Below are 22,797 nucleotides of genomic sequence, written 5' to 3'. Positions count from 1 at the left end.
GCTTGTTCCTGAGGGCTAATTGCCACTTGGTTCTTATTTCTCATCTCAAATCCTAAGTGCCAGCACATCCCGAGCACATCCCAGAGCAGCTCGGTTAGGCAGAAGCTCCATTTCCTCGGGCACCACTCCTGACAGTGAGGAGGTTGATGTGATGCTAGCTGAGCAGGCACAGAGCGGCCTACCCGCGCCACTCGGCCGTCGTGGCAGCGCCTCCGGAGCCGGCTGTAAAGCTCCTTCACGGCCCCACCTGGCCAGGCACGGCCAGCTGTGCCACACACCAGGTGCAGCCCCGCCGAGCAACAGCAGGAAACGCCTGCCGCCAAACTACGCACCGGGATGGTCTTGATGCCGCTCTCAGATAGCGCCCTGGCACCTTCTGAATAGATCTTCACATCAAAGAATCGCTAATATAAACACACTTTGTTTACAGGGCTCCTCAGAAATCGTTGTTCAACATCTTCTCGACATCTATAAATCACCGATCAAGCCAACATCTACAGCTCCCGGCCCAGCCAAACGCCAAGTTCTGCTGCGAGTTAAATCAGTAACTCTCGAATCACTGCAGTGCTCCAGCTCTGGCACGCTGGTGAAGCATTGCAAGAGCACTGTGACAGCTTCCAAAGGATCTCAGTGAGGAAAATGCCCAGCAGGTCACTGCTCCTCAGAGTGCCAGCGAGTGGAACCACAGCAAGCAGCCCTTCGGCACTAATGGACTCTCACAATCCAGTGCGTATGATTTAAAAAACGCAGACATTTAACTAAATCGTGTACTAACGAGAGGAAAAGCATTGCAATGGCAGCCAGGGTAGGAACACATAACTTGCTGAAAGCTCATTTCAACCAGCTGAAACCGAACAGGTGACCTGAGCAGGCCACATTCTGTGCTTGCGTTGATATGCTCATTATTTGGACACAACGTGAAGCTTTAAATACTGCCCTTTTCTTTCAAGCACTGCCTGGATGTTGTACATGCAAGTCTGTCAAAGAAGTCCTAAGAATTCTCCGCAGCAGAGACTTGGAATGTCAGTTACAGATCCCCTTGCAAAAGGCATTTCTTTCACAGAAGCCATTAACACAGAAGCACCAAAAATCCTCATGGTAATGTCCAACTGGGTGCTGGGATGCATTCTCACATCAAAGACTTCACGCTCACTGCTAACAAATGGACTCCACGCCCCAAGCCCCACTTGCAAACACAGCTCCCCACCATGAAACGAAATAAAAAAAGGACAGACATGACCAAATGGCTTATGAAAAAGGAGAAGCAGGTTCCTCAGTTCCGGCCAAGCCATGTGATAATCCTAATTAGCAGTATTTTCCAAGTAATTATGGTCTTAGAATAACGATGTTAATAAAAACAAGTAAGAGGCCACCTGCGATAGTTGTATCGTGTCTCTGTTGAAATTCCAGTAAACACTTCTGGAATTCATACCAGCAGACAGTCTGGGGTGGTGGAGGGGGGAAATCTCAAACCTACTTCACAGCTCAGCTAAATCAAAGCAAATCTGATTCCCCTGAAGTCAGAGTCAATGTCAGTTGATGCAAATGAGCATTTGTTGAACAAGTGAATCCCTAAATGCATTCAGCCTCGGAGGCAGAATCCCACATGGTGTAACTTGTTGATTAATTTGCCTGTATGGGACAAATACATTTATATATCATCTATATATCTATATATATGGCAAATACGTGGGACTGCCCTGCACTCCGCAGCCGGCCAGGCCAATGGAGCGAGGGGCAGCAGATTCCACGGCAGTGCTGGCAACGTGGAACAGCAGGGCTGAGGGAGAGCTGGACCAGGCTCTCCTCCACACGCCTGGCATGTACGGAGACCCAGTTACCCGGGGCCGAAACTGTTGGCATTTGCCAGCTCTGAGGACTGCATGTAGACATGGCAACAGCTATGGAGGAAAGGAAGGGGTTAAGGATGGATTTTAGTCACTGTTCAAACCACCTCACATCTGCCACTGACCTACGGACCACAACTGTAACAGTGAACCGTCACACCAAAGCTTTAAAATTTGAAACATAAATATCTGAAATGTCCAATGAACATTTTTGGAGGCTTCTTCTATGTGCCAAATAAAGGTTCGGTTTGACCCTTGACTACTTCAGCCAAAGCTCCCGAGTTCAGCTGAGAAGCCCGGCAGAGAGGAGAACATGCCTTTGCCCCAGCCCAATGCATTGCACCAGCCCTTGGATCTGCTGGCGGCTCAACAGCTACAGATTCTGGATTCACCCATTTTAAGCACTTCAAAACATTTTTGTGAGGGTCTTGACAACCTTCCAGTAAAAAGCAGCTGTCAAAATGTATCATACAATATCCTAGCAGACCTCCTCCACACCGCTGCTATAATTAGGTTGGGGTTTTTATTTTGGCTTTAAAGCAGCTTGCAGAGAATATAATTTTCAGTTTGGATAAATGAAATGTTCAGAGTACATCAGGTCCATAATTATATTTCAATTTGAGAAGAATGTGTTCAGTTTAAAAGGAAGCAAGCAGTGTAGTTGGTGGTAATTTAATTTACCTTCCAAAGCTTCTGAAATTTCTCAAAGCCAAACCCTCAGAGTAACTGCAGTTCACAAAGAACACAGAAAGTGGCAAACTCCTTCCAAAGTGAGCACAGTGTCCCCACGTCCCTTTCAATGAGGCATTTCATAGGAGAAGCTTGGAAGCTTTTACCCTCCAGTTCTCTTCTAACGCTTCCACGATTTCATCGACTTTGAGAATTCGAGTCCCCGGCTCAAGGGATGCGACCAGTTACAGACAGCCTGAGTGACACAGCTCCTGTCAGGGTCTGGCTGGCTGTGGTGCTTGTGTGACACAAAATGACGACAAATAAGGCTTCACTGACTTGACAGACACCCTGTGTCAACCCACCTATGCAAAACAGGCAGCACTTAACAAGGAGCCTGGCTCCACAAACTCACAGAGCCGCATGTCTGACAGCTCTGTGTGTGCATGTAAACCAGAAGGCTGCCTATATTCAAGAGCTGCCTGGACAAAGAGAGGGAAAACAGACCCATAATAAGTCGCCGAGTCCCCTCTGTTCCCCAGGATGCTCTATCCTATTATTTCGACAAAACCAGTGATGGCCAGTAGTGAAGAACTTAATCCCTGAATGTCATCACCCAGCTGTCCTAACTGGGCAAGAATCTAAACACAGAAAGAAAAAGCAGCAGTCAGTGAACTCTAGAAGGCCAGCACCAAGCAACCAGCACTGCTTACTTTTTTCCCTGCTTAATGTATTTCAACAAGTTGTCTGAAACAATGAGCAACCCTGAAAATATACACACGAATGTTTCCCAAACAAGCGCACAAACATCTTGAAGCAGTCCACAGCCACTCTGAATCTCAGCCTGATCATACCTAAAACATCAGCACTAGGGCTCTAGGGTTTTATTTCTATGCTGACTACTTGCCCTCTAATCGTATTTCCTTCATATTTAACAAGGCAATTTTCTCCCTCGTTTCTTCAACTTATTTTTCATTTGGCATTAAAAAAACAAAAAAAAATTAATACTTTTTATTCATGCTTCAGCTCCTCTGAATTATTCCTACCCTTTCACTAGGCCAAACAGAAAATCAGGAACACATCAAGCTAAAACATGTTCTAGTTCATGTTCTTCTTGAGAGAGTGAACCCTTCCTAAGCCAAGAGCTCCAGTCGCCCTCCTCCTTTCCTGCCCAACACCACCCACTGGAAATGCAATCCCATTTACCGAGGCTGGGCTGTGAGTTACCGTGCCCTGATCTTTACTTGGATTTATCACACACTTTAGTCACTGCTTTCTGTCACTAGTATTCCGTATCCTCAGTACTTCTCTTGACAACCCTGATAGAGCTTTCAGTCAGATGGCTTCCAAAGCAATGCAATAGTCCTCAGCAGCAAAGATACGCAGGAACCTCTATGCCTTGCTCCAGGACGTGAGCGATGTACTATAATATTTTAGTAGAAAGATAAGGAATGTTCAGGCGAGGCAGCGATACCAGCATCCCCACCAAAGCCCTGCACATCTCTGATGTGCTGCCTGTTTGTAGAAGCTCAAGGCTGTGACATCACAAGGATCACCAGGTACACCTGCAGCTACAGGCGTTTGCTCGCCGCTGCCTGAAAGCGGCCGACAGCATCGGGGCCGTATCCCCCGGGCAAACCTCGCACCCTCTGCACAGCCAGAACCCCCAAACAGAGCGACAGGGCACTGACTGCTGCAGGATCCAGACAGACATGCCCTATCTCGTTTCCAGCAGGGAGAACACGCACCCTAGGCCACCCCTTTCCCTGGACCAAGCCTGGCTTTCTGTGAGGCTCAGACTGCTGTCCCCACCTCACAGCACACGGCCATTGCGGCCGGTCCTCGGCTCCACGACTTGGGGGTGACTTAAAACAGGGCCAATGCGGTTGTAGCGAACAGCACAGGCACCTGGAGGAGCTGGCACAGGTTTCCCAAGGGTTAGGAGAGCCCTGCTGCAGCAGGATCAGCTGTTTTTTCCAAAGATGCATAGGATATAAAAGACTCGAGAGTTCGCAATACACCTGAAATCGCTTCTTTGCACTCAGGGTCGCAGAACTCGAGAGCTGGGAAGGCAGGAGTGGTTTCACGAGCCTACAGGTTCAGGTCGGTGCCCATGCCAACCTGGGTGCAGCCCACAGCATCTGCCACGGGGAGCTGGGACAAGCTCAGAGAGGCTGCCTGTGTTACCCACCTGAGCAGCTCCACTCAGCACAAATATCTGCTTCTAAACGCCTGACTGCACGGTGTGCACTTCAATACTGCTGATGCCTGCACTTGCTGCACGTGCACGGGACACTAAAGTCTTCTCCTCTGAAGGAGATGAGTGAGTAACCGCTGAAAGATCACAAAAGAGGCTAGTTTTCTGTCTCAGAGCAGACGGAGAGAAGTGCCTCAGCAGAGCCCTTGGATAACCCTCTTGGTGCCGAGCGAGAGCTCAGATCGTGAGCACACGTCAAAAGCAGTAATGCACTTGGTCTGTCCAGGGCAGAGGTTTAATCCTAACCCATTCCTTGCTCAGCCTCCCCAGCCTGAACACACTCAGGATGGAGTGCTGTGTCAGCCACAGCCTTTCCCCACAGATACTGTGTCATTCAGTTTACAGCAGCAATGGAGATTAAGACGATGCAGTATAAAACAGAGCTGTTAATATCTGCAATTAGTTAAAGCTTTAACCTTCGAAGACATTAAAAGAATGAACTAAAATCATACCCTGAGAAACATTAAAAGAAGATGGCCCCAAGCCATCAGGTATCTCACATGCTACGAGCCAGGTGTGAGACCAAATCCTTCTCTTAGATTCAGAACCCCTACCAAAACTGGGGACAGGGAGGGATTCACGCTGTGGCCCTCAGGGGGACCAGCAAGAGTGGATCTGGAAGGACCCACGAACACTTCCCCCTGCTTCAGACCAAAACAGCAAACGCCATTTTGCAACGTGGCTTGGTAAACTTTGAGCACCAATATTTCAGGCAGGTTGGGTTTTTATGGGAGCCGTTCGCATGGCACTGACCCAAGGCAGTGTCTGAGTTTGGGGCCACTGCTCTGCTAGATTCTCTCCTTACACGGCCGTGGTTTTTACGAGAACGAGCTGTCCAGTAACCTCTCTCTTTTTTGAACACATCAGTTTTCTTCACACTGAACTTTGTATGGCAGCATCTCTCCATCCACTGGGATGCCAGAGGCACGGCAAGTACAGCAGAACGTGGCAGCAACATCTTTTAGGACAGGAACGCTGACAGAATGACGAACAGCCCCGGCTGTTTCACCCTGAAACAAACTTCAATTCTGCCCATCCTGACAGACATGAACTATGACAGGTAGGGACTGGCAAGAAGTAAAAGGCACAGTGCAGCTTTTTAGGGATTTCTTTCTCGTATTAAAGGATTTAATACATTGTATTTGCCGTCCCTGCTCAAAGACAGCACCCTCAGCCCTCACAGGATGATTGTTTTCCTTTCCTCAAAGTAAAGCTTTTCTTGATATTTTGAAACACATCCCAAGCTGTCCCTGTAAAAACAAACCAATTTCCTTGCACTGACCACAGGAAGAGACGGACAACTGAGGCAAGACAGTTCAACTGTCCTAATTGTAAACAGGATTCTGCTGCATTCTCATTTCTACCAGACAGCTCCCACTATATACCCGCTATAAAAACACCCCATAAGTACAGTGACCACCCAGAAGTGAAGGACTGAATTCCAAGAGGTTGTGGGGAGGGATGCAGCTCAGTTACACACGTGTTCTTATTTATGTAATTCTTCAGCAAAATTACATTGAGCTTTAAAAACATAAAATTAAATATTGATGTCAACAGAATGCAAATGGCTAGAACATCCGTGTGGGAGAAATATATTCATGCTAATCAGAGGGGTGGATTGGCTACAATTACAGCAGTAAGATTTAAACAGAAAGGATTTTTTTTTTCTTTTACCCAAGGCAGAAGGTGCTCTGTGATGTGCTACAGAAGCAAAAGGTTCTGTTTCTATACAAACGAATGCTGCAGAGTAGCTCGGCCTGACCTTATTACCCTGATCCCCAAGAACCCCATCACTAACTTGCTTTGCTCTGAGAGGGAGCAGTTGCTCCCTGATGTTTGCAGCACTGCACCCAGCAGGCTTGCACACAAAGGTTTTTGGAGTCTCACGGCTGCAAATGACAAACACTGGCCAGCCCATCCAGGACAAAAGCAGCACCAACAGCTGCTAAACTGAAATTGCTAGAAACGTACAGAAAGCCACTGGCCCGGGTGCCGTGAGTTCAGATTTCCACCTCAGGAAGTCACCTTCATCACCTGGCTCTGACAGCAGTACAAACCAGGAATCTGCCCTTAGACATGAACAGAGGAACCCAGCTATCCTGTGCCAAGAGGAAGGAACTGGACATCGAGACCATCTTTTTATTTCCGATTTGGTCCAGTACACTTCCTAATTGCACAAAATAAGAGGACACCCACGCTTTTATCTGTCAATCCTTTGGTCAAACAACAACAGGAAAAATCCTGCATCTGAATTCCATCCTCCTTGAATTCTCTGCACTTCTCTGGAAATGAGCCATCTGAGGTACCTCAGTTTACCTCCTCCTCAGAGAAGCCGAGAATATTTTAGTCATTAACATCTTCACTGTCAAAATTACTCTGGTCAAAACTCAACCAATGCAGAGACAGGTTATTAATGTCTCACTTCACCGATTTACAGCAAAGAACAGAGCTCAGGTCAATATCCTGATCCTTTTCCCAGCCCGTTGTTATCTGACCCAAATCACCAGAGAGGGAGCTCAGCACTTTTGTGAGCTGGAAATGCACAAGAATGAGTAAAGTGCTGGACTGGTGCATCCACAAAGAACACACAAGCTCCAGTCACATGTTATTTAGTTAAAGCCTACATCCTCTTGTCAGTACTACCCAGAGTTACGGTGATGGAATCACCAATGTTGGTCAGCAATCTCCTGAACACCAGATGATGGAAATAAAAGTCAGTCACTGTTCATGTGTTTATCTATAACTACCTGCAGACACTCACCTTGGCCTCAGCATCCTTCCCCTTCCACTTACCTCCTCCGCTCTCCTCGGCCCCTCAGACATTTCTACCCTCAGCCTACCAAGCTGTCAACCCAGCCAAGTGTGCTGCGGCTCCACTGGGTTTGAGTTTGGCTTTGCTGCCTGCTCCCCTCGGCCACACAAAGCTGTGTTTTCACATCCCACAGATGCCCAGAACCCAGGCCCCCCACGGAGTGCCCCAGCAACGCACAAAAGGAGTCGGGCACCGGTGTGACCGACCCAACACAGAGGTCAGCCTGTGCTGCTGACAGTCTGTCCCACAGCAGCAGCCACAGCCTGCACCTAGAGAAGGGCACTGTCCCAAGCGCACAGGGAGCTCTCAGCTTGGCAGGGTTCACCCAGTGCCACTGTGACAGCGACACTGCAGCCATGGCATCAGCCCATGCCCGTGCCCTGCTGCCTGACACACGGAGCAGGGAACAGCTCAGCGCTTCTAATCCCGCGTTCAGGCAACGTTCCCATTGACGTCAAACACAAATATTGCCGAGTTCAGCTGTGTAAGCCTCTGCAGCGGGGAAAACAAGTATATTTTCAGTACTTAAATGCTCGGCGTGCCCTTACAGAGAGTTCAGATGAAGCCTTCACGAAAGGTCGCTCCAAAGAAGAACTTGGTGCTGTCCCCACCTTCCCACAGAACAATGCTCCTCCCTACACTGCGGCACCAGAGCATCGGGCCGAGGCACCCCGGCACACCATCCTTCCCCAGCCACAGAACACAGCACACTCTTAAAGCAGGGAAACGGCGGTGCAAGGAGGCAGTGCCTGCACCTCTGCCACCTGCCAGGCCCTGCACCTGTGGGGACAGGCCTGTGACAGCAGCCAGCTAGAGGAAAATCCTTCCAGGCTCCCCCAGGAGCAGGCAGGACACACTGCCAACAGGCTACAACCGTAAAGGCTCATTTGAAGTTTTTCCCTTCTGCACACTCTTACATTCAGGGGCTAAAATCAGCACCAGAGAGGAGCTCCTCTGGAGAGACAGGAGAGGTCACACCGCTGGGAGGATGAACAGGACGGCAGCGTAGCTCAACTCCCATCTCTGGTGCGGTGCAGGGAACGGTAGGATGGGACATGGCACAGTTGCAGCCAGGGTAGTTTATATTTATTAGCACAGAAGTGTAAAAATATTTGGTGGTAAAATGAGCCCAGCGGATGTTTTTGCTGGCAGGAGCCTGCGAGTGACAACTGCACCAGGCATTGTGAAAGAGCAACAGCTGAGCATGTGCTGGGGCTGCTTCCACACTGCCAGCGAGGCATCCCATGCTCTGGGATTAATCGGATTACAGGGGCTTTCCACTTCCCACCCAGATCAATTGGCATTTTAAGTAATTCACTTATCGCCCTGGAGAGTGAAAGGCTGAAGTTACTTCAGTACAAAGCCTTCTGCAGAAGTTTAAGAGCCTTCTCCTCTCCCCAAGCCCTTGCCTCCAGCTCCTTTCTTTGCTGCTTTCCTATGTTCCCAATCCGTTCTACTTCTTGCACAAAACGAACAATTAATTATTATGATGCAAAAATAAAACACTTTTGAGAAATTTCCACCCGCTCCCCCCCAACAAAAATAAAGCAAAGAAAATATGTTAAACTTCGTTCTGTGTGAAGTCAGAAGGAACGTGCCCCATTAAACAGATTTCCAGCATACTTTAAGTCCATTTCAAGAGCAGCATTCCATTGCAGGAGCCCTGGCCAAGCAGCCACCTTCCTGGAGAGATGTTATTCTGCCACTGCAGGGGTGCTCTTTATACAGCTGGAAACCAATAGTCAGCAAATGCTTTGATCTTTCCTTTTACTTTTTGTAAGAACTACGTGATGACTTTCAATCATTTCCTTTCTTTGGAACTCCCTGGCTCCACACTACAGTTCAGTACATTGTCAGCATCTGAGAGGGCACAGCTGTACCGGGGAGATCACTGATGGATATTCCTGCAGTCCAGACAACTTTCCAGAGCTGGTAAAATAGACACTGGGCAAAACGTGACTGAGGTAAATAACAGGTTACTACAGATTTTCTTATGAAAGGAAGTATAAGAATGACACAACGTCTTCCCTTTTTTACCCCTCTTGTACAGTAGGGTGAATAAATGCAAAAGTAAGGGAAAAAGTGGCATCCAAGGGGTCATGGCAGGAAGTGGAGTGCCTGGTACCAAAGCCTTCATTAAGAAAACAAACTCGTTCTGAATATTTTACAGCACCAACTTTCTACCTCAGATCTCTAAACCTCGTAAAGTCAGCAAGGCACCATCAATGAGAACTGTAATCACGGAATATCACAAACACCTACAACAGCAGATACAGAATGGAACAAAACCAGGCCAAGCCCCACGCTCAGGTAGGAAAGAGCCGACAATTCACACGGAAGTCCGCAGCCTGCAGCTAAGTAAATATTCCACCGGCTCCCAGAACAGCTCTATCACTGATACAAAATAGTCTTTGTTGTATCATCAAAAGCCATCCACCTACTGATCAGACAGCCATAAAACAGATGCTGCAGGCCATTCCCTATCCTTGCACCTTACCCACTGGCCAAAAATGCCTGAGGTTCCCACAGCACATGGTCTGGCACTTCTTTTCCACTGCCTCACCAGGCATTGCTGTCTCCTGAGCTATTCTCTGCTTTGAATTTGATTAAACATCCATGAGAGCCAAGAAAGCCAAGCTTTGTGCCCTGGTGGAGAAGCAACAGCTCTTCCTTACATCCCCTGCCACTTTCCCCATGTGGAGCAGCACCCTTGTTTTGGGAATTGTTTCCACCATCAGAATTTCATTATGATAGTTAAAGCAAATGCTCAAAAAAGAAAAAGCCTTGGCAACCTCCACTCAAAAAGAATGCTCTGGAAAGGATACTCTCCCAGAAATACTTTCAATGATTTTGAGATGCAGTACCTAAGACAAACATTCATATCAAGCCATAAACTTTATGGGACACAAAGTCCTGCTTAGTTATCATTACAGCAGCAAATCAGTTGCTACAACACAGCACAGAAGGCGGTAAACCTTTTCCCCCAAGCACCTTCTTGTTTACTGCTGCAGGACTTAATACACTAATTGATCTTATCAAACTTACACAGACAATAAAACCTCGATAAAGAGTGTCTGCTTTGTCACCTTTCCAACAGGAAGACTTGTGCCCTAAATCCCCTGGCAAGCCGCGGCCCCCGGCATTGGGCTGATCCAGGGCCCAGGCTCCGGGCGGCTGGCGCTGGCTGCGCTGGGACCATCCCAGTGCTGCAGCTGTGGCTCAGCACAGATGTGCTGGGCCAGGACAGGGAGAGAAGCCCCCCAGAGCCAGACAGACCTCTCAGCATCTCCCTGTCACAGCCCAGCCACCAGCCCTCGCTGCGCCCTGACAGGCGCCGGCTCCGAGGAGACCTGTGTCAGCCACATGGGGATACACCAGGGCAGAAAAGGGGGGAAATGCCAAATACTGTCACACACACACACAGTGAGTAACAACCATTATTATCATCTCTTTGCCCTCCTGGTCGGCCACGGAGAATTCAGGAGTCTCGAAGTCTCTTTCGCATAGGACCCAATTACTCAGCTAAGACAGACCCACAGATTTCATCTCCACATTTTATCATCCGAGTGTGTCACAATCCTCCTTGTCCATGATGGTAGTGAGCCAGCGGTGTGAGGCTGGTGAGATTTCCCAGGAAACACAGGGACACTCAGACATGGTAGACTTTACATAGACAGAGCTGGAGGTCTGGAGAAACAGGCAATTTGCCTTCCCTGTCCTGTCACGGACACTTCCCCTTCCCACCTTCCCTTCTGACATCTTTACACTCAGTCTACTTCCCCACAAGGATGTTAACTTTAAAAAGCGTAAACACAAGTCCACAAAAAATGGCATGAAGGAAATGCAGACTTTTCTTATGAAGGATTACAGCAGAGCTATACAGATAAAGCACTCTCCTGACAACTGCAGTACTAAATCCTTTTAGAACATGCACAAAACATCCCAGGGACCAAGTGCAAGCAGCTCAGCTCTGGATGCCCATAGAGTTCATAGAGTCAGCTTTCAAGGCTGCCCTACCTATAGAATAAAGCTTAAAACTCATGTCCTAATCTCGGCTGATCAGGACGTCTTCAAAACATCTGCAAGTTTTGGTGCAGTGCCCAGGAATCATAATTACTTCTGAGGAGGAGAAATGCAGATTTATTAAGACGGGGCCATACCTGTAAAATTAAGAATCTTAGGCAAGACATGCCATTGCTAACAACAGTTCAAAACTCGATGGGAGTCAGCACTGCGGAATGGTGAACTCCAGACATATTTTTAATGATGTTTTTGGTTACACTCCATTTAAAAGAATCATCTGTCAACACCCATCATTTCCTTTTGTATAATTCATAAAGTGGTTAATTTCAGAAGCAAAAGTATTATGGGTTTGAGTAATTGACTGCTGAAGCACAGTAGGTGCTCCATCTCCCCATCTGGCGCCCGGGAGCACGTGCTCCGAGCGCTCCGATGGCGGGCTCGCTGCCCACCCGGGGGTGGGGGCCGTGCAGGAACACGGAGCAGCTCCCTGTGCTGCCAGCACCACGGCTCCCGCTGCCTCGGAGCACACGGACCGACTGGGGCTGGCTGGGGAGAGCCCCACCTGTGCCCGGCCGCAGCGCTCGGGGCCGCTGGTGGCCCTGCCCTGTGCACACCAGCAAAGGCAGCCACGCTCCGTCAGAGCGCCCTTGGGCCAGGATTGCACAGCTCGGTGCCCTCACGCATCTTCTTCTAACCATATTTTCACAGAATGCCTTTGGAGGATTATAAACACTATTTGTAATTTACTTCAGTAAGTTTGCCATGGAAACTTGCTGAGGATGGAACCCCCAAGTTTCTTCCTCTGAGCCATAAGTCAGTTCTCACTCGAGTGCTTCAGGAGCTGGCGTGACAGATCTGACTTGGCCTCCAGATTCCATTGGGGGGAACCCCTCCCGTGTTTCCCCTAGAACTGGAAACAGACACAGTGGCACAGCCCTCCTTGCACAGTGTCAGATGCTGTCCCGAGACTGGCCATCAAGCCAGGCAAAAGCTTCTGATATTCTGTGTTCTGAGTCTCCAGATTTAAGCAATCAGATAATGGTCACTGGTTAATTATATAGAGAAGTGTCACATGTACTGCCTGCCACCAACCATTGTTCTAGTGCAGAACAACCCTGCAGAGAACACCTTACACCTCAGTTCCCATGGGGAAGTGACAAACACACCCCGCTGCAAACGCAGCAGCCCAAGATAATGACCCCAGCCAGGTTCAGCCAACAGGGCACAATACACCAAGAGCTAGCAGGCCGCTGCAATTCTTTAGAATCTGACAATTATTCTTCCCTGATAATAATTAGGGGCTTGGGAAGAGGGAGGCTGCTTTCCCTTTCAGGGATGTTTGATCCACGTCCAGCTGTAGTGCTGAGATACAGAGGAGGAGGCAGGAGTATTCATGACGAGCCAACTAGAAAGAAACGAGTGACAAGCAGGATTGAAGAGAGACAGAGATGTTGTCTCCAAATCCTGCTTTTCTTGGGAAGTTCACAATCTCTTTACAAACTTTAACATAGTCCTCCACTAATGTCCTCCTGGGGTAACTAACCCAAAACACCAAAACTCAGTAGCTTTTACAGAGAAGGAGCAACTTCTGGAGGAACAAGAACCTCCTTTTCGGAGCTGTTTGTTACCTGGCTCAACTGACGCTGGAGTGTCAAGAACACGCTCGCTGCTCCTAGCCAGGGCGAGCTGCAGAGACGGGAGCTGCACAGCCAAACTCAGCAGGAACCACCTCAAACAGGGCACCCCTTAAACACTTGGCACCGAATAAAATGCAGCAGAGAATACCAGGTGCGTTTCTGGCAATCATTTGAAACCGTTTGTTTTCAAGTTACTCAAGTCTGCATCAAAATGTTCCATGAAAAAACTCCTTGAGCACTGCATTTTTCCAAGTGAACAGTGATTCACAGAAACCTCCTGCGGTGGGAGGGGAAGGGGCAAAGCAAACCTGACATTTTGAGGTGTAAAAGTCAGCAAACCAACAGGATGAAACTGAGGGAAGAGCAGGCAAAAGTTAGGGCTGTGCTTCCTCAGCCATAAATTACACAACAGGAAAACATGTTAAGTTGTCAGCCAGAGCAAGGGCAGATGAAACCACCCCCCAAGAAATGCATCACAGCCCAAAACAAAGCTTATCCCACCAGAGCTCTCACTGGAGAGGGGTGGTAAAAAGCCTCAGAGCTCTGGATGAGCGCAGTTTCCAGCAGGGCCCCAGATACTTTTCAAAGGCTTGACATTCATTCTGCGAAACTCTTCAAGCTCACAGCAGAGCTGTCAGGAGAGCTGGATTCCCCTTCTGCAGGTGCAATTTTACACATGGAAAATCAATTCCAGATGCAAAGCAGAGTACTTCTCCATCTCCAGAACATGAGCTGCAGTTTGAGTGATGTTCACTCGCTGAAATTCCCCCCTGCAGCTCAGCTATGGGTTAACACGGAGGGAGCCCACTCCTCAAAACCTCTGCTGATCCATCTCCTCCTGCCTCCCTGCCACATACACGGTGGCATGGGGGGCACAACGCAATAATCCTGCACCTCGGCCTTGGGCGAAGGATTTTAAGCATATAATTCCAATTCTAATATATAATATTAGAATATTATGGTGTATATATATAATATAATGGTATTACAATGCCAATTATTTGTGGTAGGTAAAAATACTTCTTCAATTCTAAATTAAACGTAAAGAGACCAACAAACAACTAGAAAGTTTACTCATAAATAAAGAGTCTTGGACATCTTTGGGGATGTCAAACTCTTCAAAATGCTTGATAATCACATTTCCAATTTCCTTCCCCCCTCAACCCCCCTGTGTGCACAGCACAGGAGTCTGAGGCAAGCTGAAGGTACAGAACTTCTGTAGAAGCAATCAAAGGTCCCAGCTGGCCCTAAAGCAGCAGGGTGAGCTAAGGAGGTGTTCTGCCTGGGATCAGCACAGCTCATCTGCACCGTGACTCCAACACCTGCTGAATGGACTCCGTGGGGTGGCAGGCAGGGACACACAGAGGAGGCTCTCCTGGGCAGACGCATCACCCGAGGCTCATGTCCCAAACGAGTGCCCCGATCCCAGCAGTCACAGCCCTGGGCAGCTCCCCGGCAAAGCTCCCCGCTCAGCCGTGGCAGCCTGGTCAAACACTTTCTCCTACAGGTTAAACTTGTCTGTTTAACTTCTCACAAGATCAAAGAGGAAATGAAGAGAAAAATTCCTCAGTGGCGCTCCTAACTGCGGGAGTAAATACAACCCAACTTACGTTTTACATACAGAACCCGACCAAAAAGACAGATAAATTGCTCTAACCAGGGTCTTCATCTGCAGCTGTCTGAAAATGAATGGCAACTGGCAGCAATAACAACTCTCTGCAACTCATGAAGCTTCACTTGCCATAATCTGTGGTGCTCTGGGAAGCAGAGGGATGCTCTGAGGAGAACCAGGCTAAGAAATGACAGCTGTGCCACAGAGAAACAGATCCCAAGTTCCCCACAATGCCACTTTCCCTGTAGGAAAGCTGTTTGCTCCGAGCACTGCGAGGAGTAAGGAGACACACCACCACTTCTGTCTCCAGCTCCTTTTCCTGCCTGTTTCAATCTGCTCCTGTCCCAGCACATCCCAGCCCAGCTATGTCTGAGCACGTTGCCCCTGCAGAACAGTACACCCCGGGGCAGCAGGTACCACATCCGGGCAGGACAGTTTGCCCTGGGCAGCAGCAGATGCCAGGCAGAATAACCAGCAAGCACCCAGCAGCATCACCACCCACACAGGCCACTGCCCACTGCCATTGCAGATCATGGACTTGGAAAAGCGGCGGCCCAGGCCTGGAGCTCTGGGAACTCAGCTGCACTCACTGCCACCAAAACACTAGCCAAGAAGGTGGCAGAGGGAGGTGTATATTGGAATTACTGAGGATTTCGAGCCCAGCACCACAGCTACAAACCCAAGGTTTCTGCTAACAATTATTCACCCCATTAACCAGATGGCTTTGGTGCATGAAAGGAAGCCGTACCAGCAAATCTCACATTTCCTGGGCTGACTCTGTGCTCATCAAAGAAGCCCATGGGTAACACCACACCACCTGGCATTTTGCAGTCTTGAAAGCAGTGTCTGTGTTATTTGAGGCATAGTGTCAGGGAAAGATGTATAAAAACATCCTAAAATACGGTTTTCGTTCCAGTGAGCTCACTGTGCTGGTAAGACAAGCCAGGGGTGGAGGGGGAGCAGTAGCATAAGCCAGTTCAATGACTTTGCTGAAGACCAGAGAGAAGTTCAGCAAAAAAGTATTAAAATTTTCATCTCCCGATTCTCAGCCCCATGCCCTCTACTATACCATGCTGCTTCCAATCCTTAGGAAATACCACGTGCACCCATAGGTCAAAGAGCTTTTCTGCCATCAGAAATGCCCACGAGGTCTGACAAGCAGTGTAATTTTTAGGTATAATAGAAAGAAAAGCGGCATTTTTCAGGTACTGTCCCACTGAGCAGTCCTCCTACCCAGTTCCAGTGGTACTTATCAGCACACTGCTTTTTCATCTTTTCCAGGAACGGTGCCACCCCTCGAGCTGTGTGTGCCTCGCCGTGCCAGGACAGCAACATCTGCGTGTCAGTGTTCAGCAGCAGCGTGCCCGTAAAGCCGAGGCTCTTGTGAAGCCTTGGCACCGAGCTCCGCAGCGCGCTGGCCCGCAGCCCTTCCCGGCAGCGCTGCCACCCGGGCCCACAGGCACAGAGAGCTGGGAGCTCACACCTCGGGACTGGCCAGGCACACCTCGGGACTGGCCCCCATCGGGCATGGGGCTCAGCTGTCAACACCTGCCATCTCCTGCAGAGCAGCCTCAGCCCCTCCTCGTACGCACGAGACCAACGCTGCCATCTCCCCAGCTCAAACACTTGGGTCTGTGAAGGCTAAAGGAAAAGGTCTGCTTCCCTAAAATGCAGCTAACATTCTTTCCAAAGCACACCCAGCCGATTAAAAGCAATTTTCAAAAGTTTCCTAGCCCCGTGTCTGGTTAACAAAAGAAAATTGAAAAATGGAACCCCAGTTTTCAGCTGGCATTAATAGCATCAACATGGGTCCCTGAACAGTTGCCATCAGTGACAGCAGAGCTGAATCCCACAGACACAAGTGGTAAAATAGCAATTCTCATTTTACAGCATTTCTGAAATCATACAGCAGATGTGCAGACTTTTAGGGATGAAAATACTGAATAATGAGCCTTTATCTTGAGATAAAGGGAGGAAAGGTAGCATTAAATCAAAGACGGTATTTGAAAATCGGGAGATTATTTTTAATAATCTGCAATTCTGAAGTAAAACGAGCAATTTAAGACAGATAATTTGCTTTAAGTGTAGCAATTTTCAAGATGAAACAATTTTTCAGGCTGCTGTTGTAGCAATACAGGCCATGGGGCACCTTCAGCCTGAATAAACTGCTGCTGTTCACAACACTCACGTCGGATTGCAGTGACAGCGGACACTGCCTGCACGTGGTCTTGAGTTCCTGGGGAGAACCTGACACAATTTTCCCTATTCTCTGTTCAACTGCCCTTGCTACTTTTTCCTAGTGCTCCGTTTTGCCAAGTTTTCCCCAGACATGCCTTTCAATCAACACCGGCAGACGCCTCAAACAAAATCTGCAAACCAGCCATCTCCCATATGCTGGATTTCAACACCACTTCACTCTTGTTAGCACTGATGCTAGAAATCAATTTTCAAAGCATGTTGTGCTGTTGCAGCTTAAACCTGGCCTCTCCTTCCCTCTCTGCCCCAGCTCAGCTCAGGACATCTCCTCCAAGGTCAGTGGTTCACAGCCTTTTTGTCTGCTGGGTTAAAAAAGTGGTGAAAGCGCCTCAGAACCCACAAGAACGGGTATGAAGGCTTTCAGTGCTATCAGGTGCTTCCACACGAGTTCAAAGGGAAGCTTGCTGTCTCAGAAGGGAAACAAACGTGCCTCTGCTGTGCCAACAAAGATCCCCAGCAGCAGCTCTGTTAACAGTATTGCCTTTTAGGCTCAGATGAAAACCAAGGTGCAAAGCAGAAATTCCCCCTGCTGCCGGTTGGGAATGCCAAGAGCAGACGCACTCTGCGGGCATCTCAGGGGCTTCAAACAGCCCGTGAGATCTCAGACAGGCTCTCTGCACAAAGCCAGAGCAACCAGGAACTGCAGCTCCTCTGGAAAGTACCTGTGTGCCTCAACCACAGCCCCGTGGGCCGCACTGTTTACAGTGCCCCTCCTGTCAGACACCTGGCGTCTGTAAACACTGACCGAGGCCACCTCAACAACTGGCCAGAGCTTCCCGCTCTGGCTGTGGTTCCCGTGTCTCAGGAGAGCCCTTGTCCTGGGCACGGGAACAGCGCCGGCACCCAGCCCCGGCACAGCCTCCCCAGCACAGACTGCCAACAGAAACCAGCGCACAGAGCCCCGGCTCTCGTGCTGCCTCCATCAGAAGGTGAATTCCACGCTTATTCCCACAAAAATGGCCTCCTCCAGTGAGGCTGGCAGACTGCCGAGTTTCACAGCTCCGTATCGCTGAGTTAAGCGGCCAAGAGCCCGGACACCCTCTGCAGGTACCAGCGGCCCATCTCAGCCACAGCATCCGGCCCCTGCCTGCGCAGCCCTGGCAGCAGCCTGTTCCTCTTCCTGAGGCTCCCTCCTGGGCATCCTTTCCTGGGAATCGGTTTTCCTTGTTACTTCATTGATGCTGTTAAGCCTGCTCACATCCTGAGAGACTGAGCACTGATTGTCTACAACCAGAGAACTCTGTACTGATTTCTGACCAAACCGGCGTCAGTAAATGGCAAACAGCCATTATAACAGCAGCTCCCCAGCCCACAGCCACCTTGTTGAGCCAAGAGCCCGGCCGCCCTCTGGAGATCCCAGCCCTCTTCTGAGCGCCCGACAGCACTGGTGGGAGCTCTGGCCGTGCCCCAGGCTATGGCTATTGGCACGGGGCTGGGCCTTGTCCCTCCTGACCTTTCAGCCTGAACCTCAGACCTGCCCTGACCCGTCCCTACCACAGGGTTACGGCTGACCCCGGCCGGTGCCACCAGCCGCGGGTGCCCACCGCGCTGCCACCTCAGCTCCGGCTCCCTGCCTTGGCAGAGGTGCTCCCGACTCCTGCTGCTCCCTGACACCTACGGGAAACCATAACGGAGAATTTCCTAAGCTTGGAAGCAACCCACAGAATGTTCAAGATCCAGTAACAGCTTTAAGCAATTCACCCAAGGTGGGAAGCGATACCTGTGGCCAGACAGGAAAATTGAAGCTGAGCCTTTCCACGAGGCTCACGTCTACCCCTGTGCCCTCGGCACAGCTCCTGCACCAGCCCGACGCCTGCGGAGCTGCCGGATGCTCTAACCACAGCAGGCTGCATGGCTGCAGGCTCCCTCAGGATAATTACCCCAAAACACTTTCATTTGACTTCAGACTGTGGATTGGAACGGCATCTGTGTATTTTGCTGTGCTCTTTTCCTATTTCTGGTATGAGCTCCCTATGCTCCACGTATAAACACAGCATACTTTGTGAATTTCTTCAACAACCAAGTTGTCTCGTTCCCACAACAAAAATCATTGGTCTGGTACCACCTGCTTGCCCCAGCAGCAGTTTATGTGGTTCTCTGAGAGAAAGGGTTCCAAAACTGAAAACTTTCCAGTACTAAAAGGTGAACTCTAAACTTCCATCTGCGCCCATGACTGCCACGTCTCAAAGCTCCCAAAAGTAAATCAAGGCTCAAAGCAGGCAGCAGCAGAAACTGCATATTTAGGTGAGCAGGCTGAGACACAAGTCCCGTTGGCATCTCAATTCCCAGCCGAGAGAAGGTTTCCCTAAGCACAGAGACTCCTCAGCCACCACGCAGCAGGGTCTCCCCTCTTGGTACGCTGCCAAATGGGGAATTCCAGGGGATTTGAGAGAGGGATGGAACGGTGAGGTGCTGGTGTCCCCTTGGCAGGAATAGCTCCTGGCCTCTCCAGGCTCCTGAGCCAGTAATGGGACCGAGCAGCCCAAACCCCCTTTTTTTTCCAGCCGACAGCAGCCTTCTTGCTGGAAATTAATTTGCTGCCTCACTCCCCCTCAGCCAAGAATCCAGCATAAGCATCTTTCAAACCTGCAGTTTTTACTTTTTTCACATGAAGAATGTAGTATTTGATGACATACTACATTGTGTAAACAAGAGCCTTATCCCTAGCTATTAAATGTAAAGTCCCTTGTTTTGTTAAAGACATACCAAAGCCAAGTCCAAAGTCCGCAGATAGGCCTGCAGGATACTGGGAGCGATTAACCCCTCTGTCAGAGTGCCCTGACCTCTGGAGGGATCGGGGAATTTCTGCAAGTGTTTCCTCAGAGATCCTGGCAGCACTTACAGTCTGTTCTCACCTGCAGCAGTGCAGGTGCTGCACGGCCCAGGACCAGTGCAGGCTGGAGACCGGGATAATAAAAGGACCTTCCAGATTTGGAAGAAGATGGCTTATCTCGGTGCTGACCACAGGTATTTTCAAAAGCCACTTTTTAAGGGCATTTAGAAGCAAACTCTGGCTGCAGCCCCCAGCAGAATTGCTCTGAAACGTGTACAAAAGGGATTATTGAGGAAACCTTGGAGAGACCTCAAAAACTGAACATCAAGGCCCCAAATCCTACTCCGAACACCAAACACTCTCTCTAAGAGAGACATCCTGGGCTCTCCCTCTGGAGAAAGAATTGCTGAAGAGCATGTCAACTGCATTTCTGACTGAGGAAATGCTGATGTTCCCACTGCTCCAGAGCATAAGGCAGCAACGTCTTCACGCTCAAAGCATGGAACCTAGAACTCTAAACTGCGCAGATAACGGGATAAGGGGACCACACCCCCAAAGAATACAAACCAGCAAAGCTTCTGGGCAACAGCTCCCAGTTCTACATCTATTTGCAGGTACAACATGAGCTACAAAACCATGCTTGGACCCCTCTTCTGCTGGGCTGACCCCACAGGCACTGAGGCACAGGCCTGAGAACACGTTTACCATCTTCCCCTTCCCTCCTCAGACGAGCATCTGACCTGGCAGAAGGCAGTCATTTTGAGACTCCTTCCATAGTATCTGTGTGCAGGAGGTGCAATTCCGTATTTCTGGCAATATGTCCTGCCTAATACAAATGTCTGGTCTGCACAAGAACAATGCAGAAAAAAGAAGTTTGGCTCTGAAATCAGACTTCAGCTCAGCAGTAGTCAGACCATGTAAGCCCCAAAAGCCTCCACAGCCAAGAGCAGGGAAATCTGGTTTTTGTGTCTGCTCAGACTCCTAAATTAAAAAATGTATCTGCAGAGCAGCCATGGTGGAACTACACAAGAAGTGCTCTTCACTACAGTTTCAAACAGCAACACTGACTCAAAAAGAGGGGAAAATAAGTTAAAAAAAAAACAAACAGAGAGAGAGAGAAAGAGAGAGGCAGCTGTAATCAAAACCTTAGGAATTATATGGAAAACATATTTCTGAAGTAACACATTTCTTACCATTCTCTGCTGCTGAGAATGGCTTTCAAGGAAGGTATTCTCCTTTAGCTAGTGACCACATGGAAATGCCAACAACCCAACTCTAACTGCTCATAGCTGAAGCTTGTGCACTTGCTATTAGCCATTTTTACCTTCAAATATCAATTAAATACCATTTTCATTTTGCAACGAATAATTTGCTCAGCCAGCCAGCAAGCAGAAACTGGCAGCTACGCCGTACACCTGTTATTATGCATTACAATGAAATTAAAAGTATTTAGAGAATTTGGCAAGGCCGCGCTGCTAAAACTGCGGTGGTGGTTGTAACTGCAAACACACAGATGGATGCCGCTCCTGCCTGCTAGGAAAACACTGCTGCACCAAGAGCTGCTGGTGTCCAGCAGCTGGCCTTTCAAGAGGAGTATCCACAAACATGCCCTCTGTGACACCTGCTCAGGTGGCACGGGCGCCAGGCTGCGGCGCTGCAGCAGGAGCAGCAGGGAAGGGGCCCAGGAACGGCCCCGCACAAGCACTGACCTCCTCAGGGGAAGTGCAGAGCACTATTTATTCAGGTGCAATAATACAAATCCTTGTGGGTTGTTCCGCAGTGATAAAACCAAGAGGATTCCAAAGAATGCGTTCCCTGTGTGAATTCCCAAGTCCCACTGTAAGCACACCGTGTTTGCAGTATCTAGTTAGTGATGGCCAGAAGTAAAATTATTGTCATCTGGGGCCTCCGAGTGCAGACCTCGAGCAGCTTTTCAAACTGGGAAAGTTTTATGGTGCTGCAGAGCGTAACTGGGACATGAGGAATAACACAGGGACCCGGTGGAGATAAGCTTTTGCTCCCCCAGGCACCATTTCAGCTGTCCTAACCTTTTCATGTAAAACTAAACAGGACAAGCCTGCAATAAAAGGCAATTTATGTGCTGTAGCTGCACCACGAAAGCCTAGGGAGCTGGAGGCATCCCAGCACAGTCAGTCACCCGAGCTTGTGTCATTAATTACTGGTTTTGTTCAAGATGGAGAGAATTTATGCTCAGTATGAAAACACCACCAGCAGAAGTGGAAGCTACAACTCTGTAATTTATGGAAATGCTTTCCTCACCACATACAACAAAGTAGTGCAGACACCTCAGCACCAACAGTAGCCAACCCTAGAAAACGTGTCCCAGCGTGGGCATCCCACCCAGAGGCTCGGCCAGATGCGCACACCTGGGGCTACCAACCCGCAATCCATCGCTCCTGCGGTCCTGGCCTGGCCACCTGGCTGCAGCTCACAGTGTTAGCTGGTTACTGTAACCTCATCCACGTGGCCAATGGCATCCTCATCCCAGGGTTTTCAAAAGAAAACATCTGAAGGACCTGTGACTTCCCAACACAACACCGGCTGTTTCGTATCGGATGTATAAAGTGGACGATCCCCGACAATTTCCAGGGAAACTGACATTTGGTAATCTTTGCCAGTTTCTCTCTAAATCAATCAGAGAGACACTGGATACAGGTAAGCTGCTGTGCTACACCTGGCCAGCTTCAGGGGCAGACAGGGACAAGGTGAACTCAGGCCTTGACCGTGATCAAGTCAAGTTACCATCCTGAAGAAAAAACGTAAAAGAAAAACTACTACAGAAGCTGTGTAAAAATACTCCTAAAGGACGTTTTCCTGCCTGACTGCATGAATCTGCCTTTTGCCCATCAGCAGCAGCTCTGTTGCATTTCTGAATAACCCTGGAGTTCAG

At 49.2% G+C, this 22,797-nt stretch overlaps 1 protein-coding gene and 1 long non-coding RNA gene across 3 annotated transcripts in view; one reads left to right on the top strand and one right to left on the bottom strand.

Moving 5' to 3' along the window:
• Nucleotides 1–22,797, bottom strand: part of BMP3 (bone morphogenetic protein 3) — a 78,988-nt gene that overhangs the window by 36,123 nt on the left and 20,068 nt on the right. The gene's annotated exons all lie outside the window — the stretch shown is intronic.
• LOC111929452 (uncharacterized) lies at nucleotides 4,371–5,718 on the top strand. Its single transcript, XR_015287382.1, has 3 exons — nucleotides 4,371–4,453; nucleotides 4,562–4,619; nucleotides 5,641–5,718. It is a non-coding gene; the product is annotated as an uncharacterized LOC111929452 (long non-coding RNA).

The sequence above is a fragment of the Cyanistes caeruleus genome, chromosome 5 (genome assembly GCF_971803275.1).
Source record: "Cyanistes caeruleus chromosome 5, bCyaCae1.hap1.1, whole genome shotgun sequence".
In the NCBI taxonomy this organism is placed as follows: Eukaryota; Metazoa; Chordata; class Aves; order Passeriformes; family Paridae; genus Cyanistes; species Cyanistes caeruleus.
Note: the sequence above shows the minus strand (reverse complement) of the source record. Positions and strands in the feature narration are given on the sequence as shown.